Here is a 13,755-nt window from a genome sequence, read left to right on the forward strand (position 1 = left end):
ATTTATTAGGTAATGCACTTTCTTGGGGAGGACCCACTTAATCAGATTAGTAGCAAAAATAAGAAACCAGGGTTTATATACTGGGGAGTGGGGAAGGAGGAGGATGAAGAAGAAGATGGGTGGGGGGAAGACACCTGTCATTAATGGGATATGTGGAAGAAGCAAATTAAGTGGGACGGGTGCCATTCCTGTGAACATCAAAGGTGGGGAAATTGCCCTTGCAACGCATAAGGTAATTGAAATCTCTGTAAAGCCCCAGGTTAAATGTGTCAGACATACAAATGAATTCCAATTCAGATGCCTCCTTTTGTAATCTTGTGGTAAAATCCCTTTATAGGAGAATGGCCACTTTGAGATCCATTATTGAATGTCCTGAGTGTTTAAAGTGTTCCCCTACAGATTTATATGTATTCCAATTTATGAGGTCTGATTTATGTCCATTCATCCTTTGGCACAGAGACTGCCCAGTTTGTCCAATGTACGTGGCGTGGTTAGGTTCCTGGGTTAGTGTTTCTGTGGTATGGTGTATGGCTGCTGGTGAGTATTTTCTTGAGGTTGAGCGGCTGTCTGTAGGAGAGAACAGGCCTGTCACCCAGGGAATGTGAGTGTGAGGGATCATGTTCCAGTACAGATTGTAGATTGTCAATAATGGCTGGAGGGGTGATGGTGTTCAAGTCAATAATGGCTGGAGGGGTGTTGGTGTTCAGTTATTTTCCTTCCTGGGCCTATCATGAAGTAGCTGGCTTCTGGGTATTCATCTGGACTTGCCAATCTGTTTCTTTACTTCTCCATGTGGGTAATTAAGTGTGTCATGAATGAGTGCAAGGAATGGGTTAATCTTCCTGAGGTAACCTGATTCCCAGGTGAGCCAATGGGAGTAAAGTAATTCTGTTTAAACAGAGAACAATTGCAGTTCCTGGGACTTTTTTTCTCTGCAGACAGCAGGGAGAAAGACCCAGTGGGGAAAGGGCTCTGAGACAATTGTAATAAAATCAAAAATATCCTGACTGCTGCAAAATTAACCATAGAGGTGTAAGTACCAGGGAAATGTGTAGTTAGACGTGTTGAGGTTATGTTTTATTTTAAAATTGCTTGGATTCTCTGCTCTGTATTCACTTTGATGCCGTTTGACTTGATGTTTTCCCCTGTAACTTTTAAGCTAAATCCCAGAGAAATATCTTTGTCTGCATGCATCCTGTGATTTACTTTTCTCTTGTTTTGTGAATAAATAACTTTTTTTTAGCAAATGATTTGATTTTTGTGTCTTGAGAAGGGTCTGTGTATATGCCTGCCTTTGACTGAAAGGTCAGCTACCAAATCACAGGGCGCTTTTTATGTCTAAGCTCTCTCCTGAGGGAGGTTTAAGAGCTTGGGGTACCTCACAGGAAGACGACCTAAGAGTGTCTTCCTGGGTTAGGGAAGGTCTTTTCCCACTTGGGTGGTGGCAGCAACCTACCCCCAGGGTCAGGGAATCTGCCTGTTTACAGGCAATGTGTTTTTCAGTCTCCACGGGGCCCCACTTTCTGCACTCGAAGTGTGGAGCAGGGAGGACCCCCTAACAAAGTGTTACAGATGCTTGGTAAAGATCTTGTAGTTTTTGTCTGTCCATGTGATTGGAGCATATACAGTTGTATCTTAAGGCTTGGGCGTAAACAGTGGGTTATGTGATGTGTCCTGGATGGAAGCTGGATCCCTCACTGTCAGAATAAAGAAAGTCTCCACTTGCAGCTTTCTGTTCTGGCCGGTGTTCCTGAAGATGTGTAAATCATGTACCTTTCCAGATCACTCCGTGTTGATGTCAGTGAAACACCCAGAATTATCCACAAGGTCGTGCACTACCATGGAGCAGTACCTTTTCCTAGCGATGTACTATGTTTCAAGGTGATCTACTGCCCCTCCACTACTTATGGAAATCTAACTCTGCAAAGCCAGCCACTATTTCAAACACATCTCTGAATCACAGTCCATCATAGCAGGATATGATTTATTGTCTGGCACGCTTGCATTAATGCAGGCCTAATGGTCGACTTCCCCAATCCAGATTGATTTGTAGCCAATTGGTAGTAGCCTGGAGTTGACAGGTTCCATATAGCTATTGCCACACACTTCTCATTTTGATGACCTTGTGCCTCAGATCAGTGGCCACCTCAGCACATACCTTCAGAAGCAATTTTATGCATCTGAAAATTCTGTAGCCACTGTTCTTCATCCCACACTTGCATGACTGTGCAATTCCACCAATCACTGCTGGTTTCCCTAGCCCAAAAGTGATGGTCTGCTGTGTGCAGCTGCTCTACGAATGGCAGAACGAATACTAAGTTGCTGCTGTCCATGTCACATAGAATGTCGAGCACCTGTGGGTCTTCCTTTGTCAGTAACTTCATGATTAATTGCGCTACTATGCGTGATGTCCTCATGATAGTTAACAGAGCCCAGGAGAGAAGTGCTGGATCTGTCCCTTCTTACTACAGATGCTGGAGTGCACAACCAAGAATGGCAATAGAAAAGATGGTGCAAAAGAAAGCCAGAAGCCCATGGAGGGCAGGGACATAAAGCAATGCATGATAGGACATTTAGCATAGAAAAAAGATGTGTTGTGCTACACTCTGCCTTCCCAAAACAACACCTAATGACAAAAGGTGTCACCCTGAACTGTGGGGCATATGACCACAGTGCATTGCTCATGCTACCAATGATGGTGTCCCCCACATGGACATAATCTGTCAACAGAGGGAACAAGTGTGAACCTTCTTATGCAATTCTTTTGTGTTGACTTTTTGGTGTCTTCATAAGTTTGATTACCAAAATGTGGAAGAGTCAACAAAGCCTGAGGATAGAAGCTGGCATCTATCTGTGTTTAAAAGACAGTCCTGCGGTTTAAATGTGCTTTTCATTTTAAGTCACTGAACTATCATATCTTGCCCAAGACACAACATGGGTATTGTGACAAAATCTTTCTCTGTGTGTGTGTGTGTATCCTATTCTGGGGTCTGTGCCCTGCTGCCTTTAATGAGATGGTCCCCCCACTGATTTTACATAAGGTTTCCTCCACGGGTATTTGGCTTGAGCAGCGTTATAGGAGCAGAGTCACAATTTTTAATCTTGAAGCTGCTGTTTGTTTGTTAAGATTTCCAGGATTGCACACAGAATTTCAACATCTCTAATTATATCAGCCTATCACAGTCCAGCAAAGGAAATCTCCTGGTTTTTTTGTTTTTCTTCCCTTTTCTTTCTCTTTCTGTCTATTCTCTCCCTCCTTTCCACTTCCTTGGCCTCCCCACCCCACCCCCTGCCCTCTCTGAATCTCTTACAGAACTCTCCATCACATTTTTAACAGATCACATGGCAGAAAAATCTTAGTGAAAGCCTATAACAAAACCCTGTGTGTTGTTTTTCCTGTTGCATTTTTTGTTTAAGAACTGGACTTGGATGCATTCAAAATGTTATCATGCTTGAATTGGCTTTTGCCATTTATGCTAGTATTATGTTTTTATTCCTCATCAGTTAGGTGGTCCATGTTGCACCATTTCCTGTTCTCGTGGTCTGTAACATCAAGTTTTATTTTGTCTGAGGCCAACTAAGATTTTCAAAAACTTGAGCTTAGTTTAAGGTCCCCAGTTCATGGTTAGCCACTGCAAGAGATTTTCATTAAATACCTTCCACTAGAATCAGTGGGAGCTGGTAAGAGCTTAGCACTTTGAAAAATCAGGCTACATATTTAGGTATCTGGGTTTTGGCACAAACATGTGAAAGTCCCAACACTCTGCTCCCACCTCATTAGACAATATTCCTTCTTTGTATTATGCAGATAACCCCTCCTCTTGTGCTTTTCTCAGTTAGCTCGTGCCTTTGGTTATTCTAGACAAATGATATATGTCATTTTTGTGGGGCTTAACAGAATGCGAAGCACACCCAATGGCTAAGCAGTAGCCATGAGAACAGCTGGGACTAAGGCTGTGGGAGCACTACATAGTCTGTGAAAGGTAATGGAAAACTTTACTGTTCTGAATGCTTTGGTGTTGAGTAATTTGATCTGCATGGCTATTTTTATTCTCTCCTGTTTACATTTTTGGTACCCTTTTCTGATTTTTTAGAAACATATGCACTTATCCTCCCATGTCAAAGGGGTTCTGGGTAGAATTCAGCAGAAACATAGTCTATAGCATAGGCAAATACAGATTAAAGGGTGTTTTGGAGGGTTTTTTGTTTCTTTGTTTGCTTTTGCAAGAGCTCTATATTCACACTACCACTGTGTGTATTAATCTCATCTGCATTCTCTCTCTGCTATCTCTTTATGCCACTTGTCTCCCAGTAAAACCACTTACCTGTACTGCCTTTAACATCAATTCACTGGAGTACAGCTTTGACCTTCTCTATCATTTTTGTCCTTTGTACCTTAGGCACATAATAGGACATGGGCATAATTTTTGTGCATAAATAAAAAGCAAAGGTTCAGCTCTCAATCATGCTGAGTTTATACTTTGGGCCAATGCTTTTTTTGTAAAAAAGAGGAGCCAGTACAGCTCCTTGCCTCTCCCTCACCACCAGGCCTGTTCCTATGGCTGGGGCTGCCAGCGGAATGGTGGGGGCTCCCAGCTCCGCTCTGCTCTAGGGCTCGGGGGCTCTGGCTCCGGCTCCTGGTCCCACACTGCAGCAGGGGCTCTAGCTCCCAGCCGTGCTCTGAAAAGAGATGATAGTACTCCATGCAAGCATGTACCATCACCAAAAAGTCACTGCTTGGGGCAGCCGAGGCAATGGCATAGCTGGGACAGGGAAACTGGCGTTCAGGTGAGTCGGGGTTGGGGAGTAGTGATAAGAGGGATGGGAGATTCCAGGGAGGGGAGGCAGGAAGTGAAGGGGGACAGAAGGGCCTGCCTCTTTCCTCCCCTCCTTACTGCTCAGCAGGAACCTGGGGCATACAAGCTGTAGGGAGTGACCCTGGGGCAGTGGGGGAACCTGCGTGGGCTTGAGCTCCACCTGCCCCCCCGCAGCCTCCAGCTCAGTGCCTGTCATTCTGGCTGTGTCCCCCACATGTTGGTGTGGGTGCTGCTGCCCTACTCTCCAGCCCCATTGCTTGTCCTGCCCAGACCCGCCCCCAAGAAGCACACCCCCTGCAGGGCTAGTGCTGGGGGCAGAGATGGAGGTGCTGAGGCGCGGGGGATGCAGGCAGGCTGACTGACATTGAGCCAGGGTTGCATGTCTCAGCCTGTGGATTTGGGGGGCTCCAGCCCTGATTTGGATGTGCCTGGATATTAAGTGGGTTATACCCTTGAGCTGAAGAGAGGAGGATCATAATGACCATTACTGATACTCAGTCTTCAACAAACCAGGGGCTGAAAGAGCCTCTACACTAACTTTAGGGACAGCATCAGAAAAGCTCTAAATCGTACCAGCGGGAGCCAACACCTATGCTAGCCAAGGAGCTGGTGGAGTGTAATATGCTCTGTTCAAACCCTCCCCAGTATGTACCCTTCTTAATTTTGGCAGCACCCTCTGAGTGGGGGACAGATTATTGTCATAGGGATAGCTGTGCTGGCATTCACCATCTAACGATTCTTCTGCATCACTCCCAGGTAACTTTCCGTTTGCTTAGTTGTGACTGTGGTGAGGTACAAACCATGCAACATATCATGAGCAACTGCCCCATTCATGCTTTCTTGGATGGTATAAAGGGGAGTCCACTTAGCTACCCTAGAAGAACTAGAATGACTTTCAAATATTCAGTCAGTTATAATCTCAGCCCATTGCTTTCCATATGCCACATGAGTGGAGGAAGAGGCAAAGAGAAGAAGGAAAAGTTGCTTTGCATTGCCTCAGACTTGCAAAGCAAGGAGAAGTGCCTTGAGAATGTTATGTCTGGCCCTGGAGCCTCTGCTCCATATTCACGTAAGGCAAGAGCCTAAAGTTCAACCTCTTAAATTCAGGAGGTTTTTATTTTCTGATAGGCATTTTCCTGTGGTTGCTCCATGGAAGTCTGTACTGGTGACACCTTTGCTTTTTCTGGGATCCTGATGTGAATCTCTAAAATAAATATAAGAAACTGGAAAATGTCAAATGTTTGTTTTCTGTTTAAACACCATTTAGATTAGCAAAAACTGCCCAGATTTGTGGTGTCTGAATTACATAGTTGAAGGCTGCTCTTGATAATATTTGGGACTTCACTCAGATGAGTTATTCAACTGGTGGGTGGAATAAAACTAATTATTACATAATAGACTGAGGTCAGTGCTTTATCTCCCAGTGTGTTGTCTCTGAAGCCAGAAACAATGATGTCCATTTGAAAGAATTTAAGAAAAATGAAGGTCTGTCTCAGTTAATACTGTCAATATTATCCTCTCATATCCTCAGAGAATATGTCCTATGCTTTTACATATGTGACTGATGTTCCTGGGATTAATAGGGGCAAGATTTCATGAGAGAGCATCTTCTCATCTCCTTTCAGTGGAAAGCTGCAATACACAGGAGAAAAGAGAATACATTCTCACCATTCATCTTCTGAAAAGCAGCAAAAAGGCAGAGAAGATAACATTGGGTCAACATTTTCAAACTCAGGTTCTCGAGAGTTAAGTTCCTGTATCCATATGTAGATACCCAAAAAAGATGTGTCTTTTCAAAGTCTTTTCAAAGACTGAAGTCAACATGAGCTCCAGAAATTAGACCATTTCTATTTCAGTGCCTAAATATGGATTTAACAGCCTTACTTTGGATGTTTGAGTGTGAAAGTATTGGCTGCAGTCACCTCTTCTCATTGTTTGATCAACAAACTGTAGAAATGAAAATCTAAGAAGCAAAGAGCTAATGTGACTTTTTTATTCTACCACAAATTCTGTGTAAGATAGATGGCCTGGAGGAAAAGATGTTTTATGTCAACTGAGTTATAGTCTAACCTTTCTCCCCACCACCCCCCACCCTGAAAAAAAGGGGAAGTTATAAGTATCTCTTTGCAGATCAGGAACTTTCCCTCTCTGGAGCTGCGTCTACACGTGCACGCTACTTCGAAGTAGCGGCACCAACTTCGAAATAGCGCCCGTCGCGTCTACACGCGTCGGGCGCTATTTCGAAGTTAACTTCGACGTTAGGTGGCGAGATGTCGAAGTCGCTAACCTCATGAGCTGCGTCTACACGTGCACGCTACTTCGAAGTAGCGGCACCAACTTCGAAATAGCGCCCGTCGCGTCTACACGCGTCGGGCGCTATTTCGAAGTTAACTTCGACGTTAGGCGGCGAGACGTCGAAGTCGCTAACCTCATGAGGAGATAGGAATAGCGCCCTACTTCGACGTTCAACATCGAAGTAGGGACCGTGTAGACGATCTGCGTCCCGCAACGTCGAAATTGCTGGGTCCTCCATGGCGGCCATCAGCTGGGGGGTTGAGAGATGCTCTCTCTCCAGCCCCTGCAGGGCTCTATGGTCACCGTGGGCAGCAGCCCTTAGCCCAGGGCTTCTGGCTGCTTCTGCGGCAGCTGGGGATCTATGCTGCAGGGACAGGGTCTGCAACCAGTTGTCAGCTCTGTGTATCTTGTGTTGTTTAGTGCAACTGTGTCTGGGAGGGGCTCTTTAAGGGAGCGGCTTGCTGTTGAGTCCGCCCTGTGACCCTGTCTGCAGCTGTGCCTGGCATCCCTATTTCGATGTGTGCTACTTTGACGTGTAGACGTTCCCTCGCTGCGCCTATTTCGATGTTGGGCTGAGCAACGTCGAAGTTGAACATCGACGTTGCCGGCCCTGGAGGACGTGTAGACGTTATTCATCGAAATAGACTATTTCGATGTCGCAACATCGAAATAAGCTATTTCGATGTTGGCTGCACGTGTAGACGTAGCCATGAGGAGATAGGAATAGCGCCCTACTTCGACGTTCAACGTCGAAGTAGGGACCGTGTAGACGATCCGCGTCCCGCAACGTCGAAATTGCTGGGTCCTCCATGGCGGCCATCAGCTGGGGGGTTGAGAGATGCTCTCTCTCCAGCCCCTGCGGGGCTCTATGGTCACCGTGGGCAGCAGCCCTTAGCCCAGGGCTTCTGGCTGCTTCTGCGGCAGCTGGGGATCTATGCTGCAGGCACAGGGTCTGCAACCAGTTGTCAGCTCTGTGTATCTTGTGGTGTTTAGTGCAACTGTGTCTGGGAGGGGCCCTTTAAGGGAGCGGCTGGCTGTTGAGTCCGCCCTGTGACCCTGTCTGCAGCTGTGCCTGGCATCCCTATTTCGATGTGTGCTACTTTGACGTGTAGACGTTCCCTTGCTGCGCCTATTTCGATGTTGGGCTGAGCAACGTCGAAGTTGAACATCGACGTTGCCGGCCCTGGAGGATGTGTAGACGTTAGTCATCGAAATAGACTATTTCGATGTCGCAACATCGAAATAAGCTATTTCGATGTTGGCTGCACGTGTAGACGTAGCCTGGGAGTGGCAGGCAAATGTCAGATTGTTTTCCTTTGATTTCCACTCCAAATTTTCACCAGCTTTACTTTCTCGAAATTATTTGAGGTAGAACTTTTTAGGGAAATTGAGACTGACCCATGATCTCAAATGTCTCAAAATAGAAATGGAACTGCAGCTGCTTGATTGGGTATATTTTTGGATCCATGGTTCTTCCAAACCTAAAATTACTAGAATAAGGTGGTTCTTTGTTTTCATAAAGAAGTCCTAACAAGATTCAATTTGGACTGCAGCAGGGGAGTGCTTCATTCTGATTTGCCAATAAGTTCCTGAGAATGAGTCAAATCAACATTTTCAAAAACTAGATAAAGGAGAAAACCTGCTAGCAGGTTTGTTTCTGACTTCAAAGAGGCCTGTGATTCCCCCACTATCCTAGATGGCCACTGGGGAAAGGGAAAAGGGCAACATCTACATTCAAGATTCAAATCTACAAGCAAGTAACTTCTAATCAGCCAGCAAGTTCATTGGACATCAGTGCCAACACTGGTTAGTCTTTTCAACCACATAACTAAAGATAAATGAAACTACCAGAGATATGACAACCATCCTCCATATGTATGACCTTTCTGTGTTGTATTTTGTTTTCCAGTCTTAGTACAGAGAGGCCTCCACTTCAGCATTCTTGCACTTGTTTTCAGCTCCAGCAAGTGGCAGGTAGTGAATTTTTGTGTGTGTGGGTGTGAGTGTGGGTGTGCTATAATACATTTATACGGTGTTTTTTTTTCCTAGAAAAAAGATGTGAGAATTCAAGCCCCAAACTGCCCCCCACCTCAGGAACTCAAGCCCCAAAGCACCCCCCGCCACTGGAACTCAAGCACCAAACCATCCCCCTGCCCCCAGGCTTAAACCCCAGCAGTCTCAAACTGCACCCTCTCTTGTCCCCACGTGGTTTAACCCCCTGTCCTGGAACTCCAATCCACAGCCCTTCATGCCCCCAGGCAGCATAATCCACCCCCCACAGTCCCAGTCCACACCTGCCTCATCCCAGGCTCAACTTCTTGCTGCCCCCTCCCCCCAGTGGCTTAACCCCCCTTACAACCCCAAACTGCCCCTGTCCCACTCCACGTTCAACCTCTTGCTGCTTCCGCCCTCCCTGTCCTAGGTGGGTTAACCCCTAACCTTTCCCTTGCAACCCCAAACTGCCCTCTCCTCCAAACACTGACTCACCTTATCCAGGAGCTCCACAGACTGGTACTTCTTCACAGGCCGCCTGCTCTTTATAGTGGCTGCACAGCTCCTCACAGCTCTCTGGCTTGCCCATGTAAAATGGCAAAGGCAGCTCCCAGTGCCTTGCCATGCTGAAGGAAGGAGTCAGTTTCATTGGTTTAAAAGCCGGTCATTAAACTATTTAAGGTGGGTCCTTCCTTCCTCACAGCAGGGTGCTGGGAGCTGGAAGAGAGTGGTGGCAGCAGCAGGAGCTACAAATCGCTCCTTAAAAAGCCACATGTGGCTCGGAGCTGCCCAGCCTTGTTTCAGAAGTGGCAGCACCAGCAAAAAAAGTGGCAGAATGCTGTTCTGCTGGAAGAAAATCCCTGCATTAATACAACATGAATTGGTAGATACTGATACAGGTACACTCCCTCGCAGGCATGTCTTCTTTGTTACATGGTAACCTTAACATTTAAAAGTAGAAAGCTGTGCTCTCTGGATGTTTTCCCCCAGATGCCAGATTCTGCACCTAAGGAGTCCTTGGAATAAATAAGAGGCACCTCAGTGACTCACCTGTTGATGGTCCATAGGCCTGTCCCTATTGTCCTGCCCATAAGTAGTGCCTGAATTGGGACTCTGTTGGGTTTTGAGGACAAATTGTCTTAAGTATTGTTCCTTTCTTTCAAAAAGCATCAGGGCTTGCAGAAATGTGGAGGGCCTGTTGGGGTGTGTATTCGTTAGACATCCCAAAGGCTGTCCAGTTCTCCATATTAACTTTATTGTCCTCACATTACTCATTTACGTTTGATTTACTTCACTGACAGCACCCATTTAGAGTACTGCTCATGTTTCATAACAGCAGATATATCTGCTCCATGTTTTAGGGTTTAAGATTTCCTGAACACTCTTCTTGAGCTGCATGAGGAATTCACTGTGCTGTACAGCCTTCCTATAAAATAACTCAACTACAGGTTTCTTTTTCTGAGTTTTAACAGTTCACATGGATGGGGAGCTGGTGAATCTCAGGGAAGCTGAATTTAATTAGAGAAGTTGCAACAGCATGTACCTCACCACCATGGCGCCTCCTGCTGACTGTTCTGGGACTTAGCTCAGTCCAACAATTCTCCTTCTAGTAGTGTCTTGCCCAATATCACTGCTGCTCCACCTCTGGGACCCACATTGCTCCCCAGTTTGTGGCATCCTCTTCAGGCCACAACCCTCTGCCCATGCCCCACTTGGTTCCTTCCTCCCTTCGGAGGGATCAGCAGTCCTCAGTCTAAACACTTGCCTTAGGGGCAAACTGCAGTTTCAGGCCCAGCCACTCTTTTCAGTGGCAGGTTGCAGTTCATGCACTAAACACTCTCCTGAGTGGCAAGTGGGGGAAAACAGCACCTTCCTGGCCCTTTGTATCAGGGTCCTTAATCTGGTAGTCCTCAGACTGGAGCTAGGGGCAAAAGTAACTTAAATCTCTTACAGGTTTGTTGTATTGCACTCCCCACTGGTGGGGGGTATGGCACAGGGCATAGCATTGGGGAGGGTGTTGGGGTAGTTTTGTGTTTTGAGCTGCTGGGGGCTCAAGACAGTGTGTTGTGGTGTGGGGGGGAGCTCAGGGCAGGGGATTGGGATTGGCATTGGATCTGAAGGGGGCTCCGGAGAGGGCGTGGAGATGTGAGGGATGCAGAAGTCAGGGGTGGGAGTATGGGGGTTCAGAGCAGAAATGTGAAGGATGCCGGGGGCAAGGCAGGAGTTTGATACATGGGGTAAGGTAGGAACTTGGATGTGGGAAGGGGCTCAGGGCAATAGGTCTGTGTGGGGCTCGGGACTGGGAGTGTGGCCAACTGCTGGATCTCTGGGGCTGGCCAGAGCGTCAGGGAATGTGTTGCTTGGCTGCCAGATATTTAGGGTGGTGGGGATCATGCTGCCTGGCAGCTGGATCACCAGAGCATTCTGGAACAGCAACCGCACTGCCCAGGGCTGGAGTTTGGGTGTGCTGTGACTGCGCTGCCTCACCTCCCTGCCCTTACCTGACAGGCACTGGGAGCAAGGGCCACACGAGGAGTGTGGTGGGGGCCAAAATGGGAGGGATGGGCTGCCCATGACCAGCACTGGCATGGGAGACTTACCAGTGTAAAATGGCCAGCAATATCCGGAGACCTGGCCATGCTCTTAACAGTGCACCCGCACCGGGGCACACCAGCTTCCTTTCACCTCTGGCTGGAACCCTCTGCTGCTCCACTGACCCTGTCTAGCTTGAACAATGGAGGAACTCAAGCAGTATTTTTATATTGACCCACAGGGGGTGTGAGCTGGAGAGGCTAAATAAGTGAATTACCCCTGTAAAGCATGAGTGGGCAAACTACAGCCCATGGGCTGCGTCCAGCCTTTCAGTCCTGTCTGTCCAGGCCTCAAGCTCCCATGAGGGAGCAGAGTTGAAGGCTTGCCCTGCTCGGTCCACCTAATGCTCCCCAGCCCCTGACTCTCAGTTTCTTGATGAGAGTCTTCCAGCAGACAGGTGCGAATTCACCTCACTGTTTCTGGGATGGGAACCTGGCCCCTACATGGCAAACCCCTCCATGTGGCAGCACTCCGAAACCCCTCCTGGTCTCCTACAGTCTCACCCTTGAGAGCCTCAAAACCACCTGAACCCACACACTTCCCAGCAACGGTGCCCCTTCCCATGATGGTGCCTGGTACAGCTGCACTGATATCACTGCCAACATGACCCTTAGGAACTTCCAGTATCTCCCCTGTAGAGCCACAACCCCCATACCACACCACGGCTACGTCTACACGTGAAGCCTACATCGAAGTAGCTTATTTCGATGTAGCAACATCAAAATAGGCTATTTCGATGAATAACGTCTACACGTCCTCCAGGGCTGGTAACGTCGATGTTCAACTTCGACGTAGCGCAGCACCACATCGAAATAGGCGCTGCGAGGGAACGTCTACACGCCAAAGTAGCACACATCGAAATAAGGGTGCCAGGCACAGCTGCAGACAGGGTCACAGGGTGGACCCAACAGCAAGCCGCTCCCTTAAAGGGCCCCTCCCAGACACAGTTGCACTAAACAACACAAGATCCACACAGCCGACAACTGGTTGCAGACCCTGTGCCTGCAGCATGGATCCCCAGCTGCAGCAGCCAGAAGCCCTGACCATAGAGCCCCGCAGGGGCTGGAGAGAGAGCGTCTCTCAACCCCTCAGCTGATGGCCGCCATGGCGGACCCCACTATTTCGAAGTTGCGGGACGCACAATGACTACACGGTCCCTACTTCGACGTTGAACGTCGAAGTAGGGCGCTATCCCCATCTCCTGATGAGGATAGCGACTTCGACGTCTCGCCGCCTAACGTCGAAGTTAACTTCGAAATAGCGCCCAACGCGTGTAGCCGTGACGGGCGCTATTTCGAAGTTAGTGCTGCTACTTCGAAGTAGCGTGCACGTGTAGACACGGCTCACAAGTCCCCATTCCCCACTTTGGTAACATCTCTTATAGAGCCCCCCCCCCCAAATTCTATACCAATAGAGTCCTCCTCCCCCACCTCAGTAACATCCCTTATAGAGACCTCCCACCCCATGCCACATGCCGTGTCCTCCTGCCCCCCCATACAATCTCCATACCCAAATGCAGCCCTCAAACCTGAAAGTGTTCCCACTCCTGCTATAGAGTGAGTGACCAACCCTGCATCCTGCAGCAAGGGCTTGAATGAAGCTGGTCAGGGTAATTGTTGCACTCAGGACACCTATGGTCTTTCCCATATGTTTGCAGGGGTTTTACAAGAAAGTGTGCTGGAGAGGTGTGTGACAGAGCACCAGCCTGAGTCTAACTGAGGTTTGACTCCCACCTCCTATGACTCATACATAGTTTGAAATGAATATGCAGATTATTGCTGAGTATGACCAATAAAATAGCTTTCTTTCCAAAGGTGTTAAATTACACCTGAGCAGCACCTGCAGAGTGGGGGTCCAACCTGCATTTAGACTAAGGCCCCTTTACACTGCTTTAGTAAGGTAAAGGGGCCTTACAGTGGGAGTTGTATCACTTATTCCGCAACGCTAGAGCGGTGTAGAGAGGTCTTAGTATAAATGAGGCTCTGCTCTTTTCCCTGTGATTAATATCATTTCTGGCATTGAAAGGATTGGTGGAGATTGTGTGTGTTTATTATCATTG

Source organism: Carettochelys insculpta, chromosome 13 (genome assembly GCF_033958435.1).
Source record: "Carettochelys insculpta isolate YL-2023 chromosome 13, ASM3395843v1, whole genome shotgun sequence".
In the NCBI taxonomy this organism is placed as follows: domain Eukaryota; kingdom Metazoa; phylum Chordata; order Testudines; family Carettochelyidae; genus Carettochelys; species Carettochelys insculpta.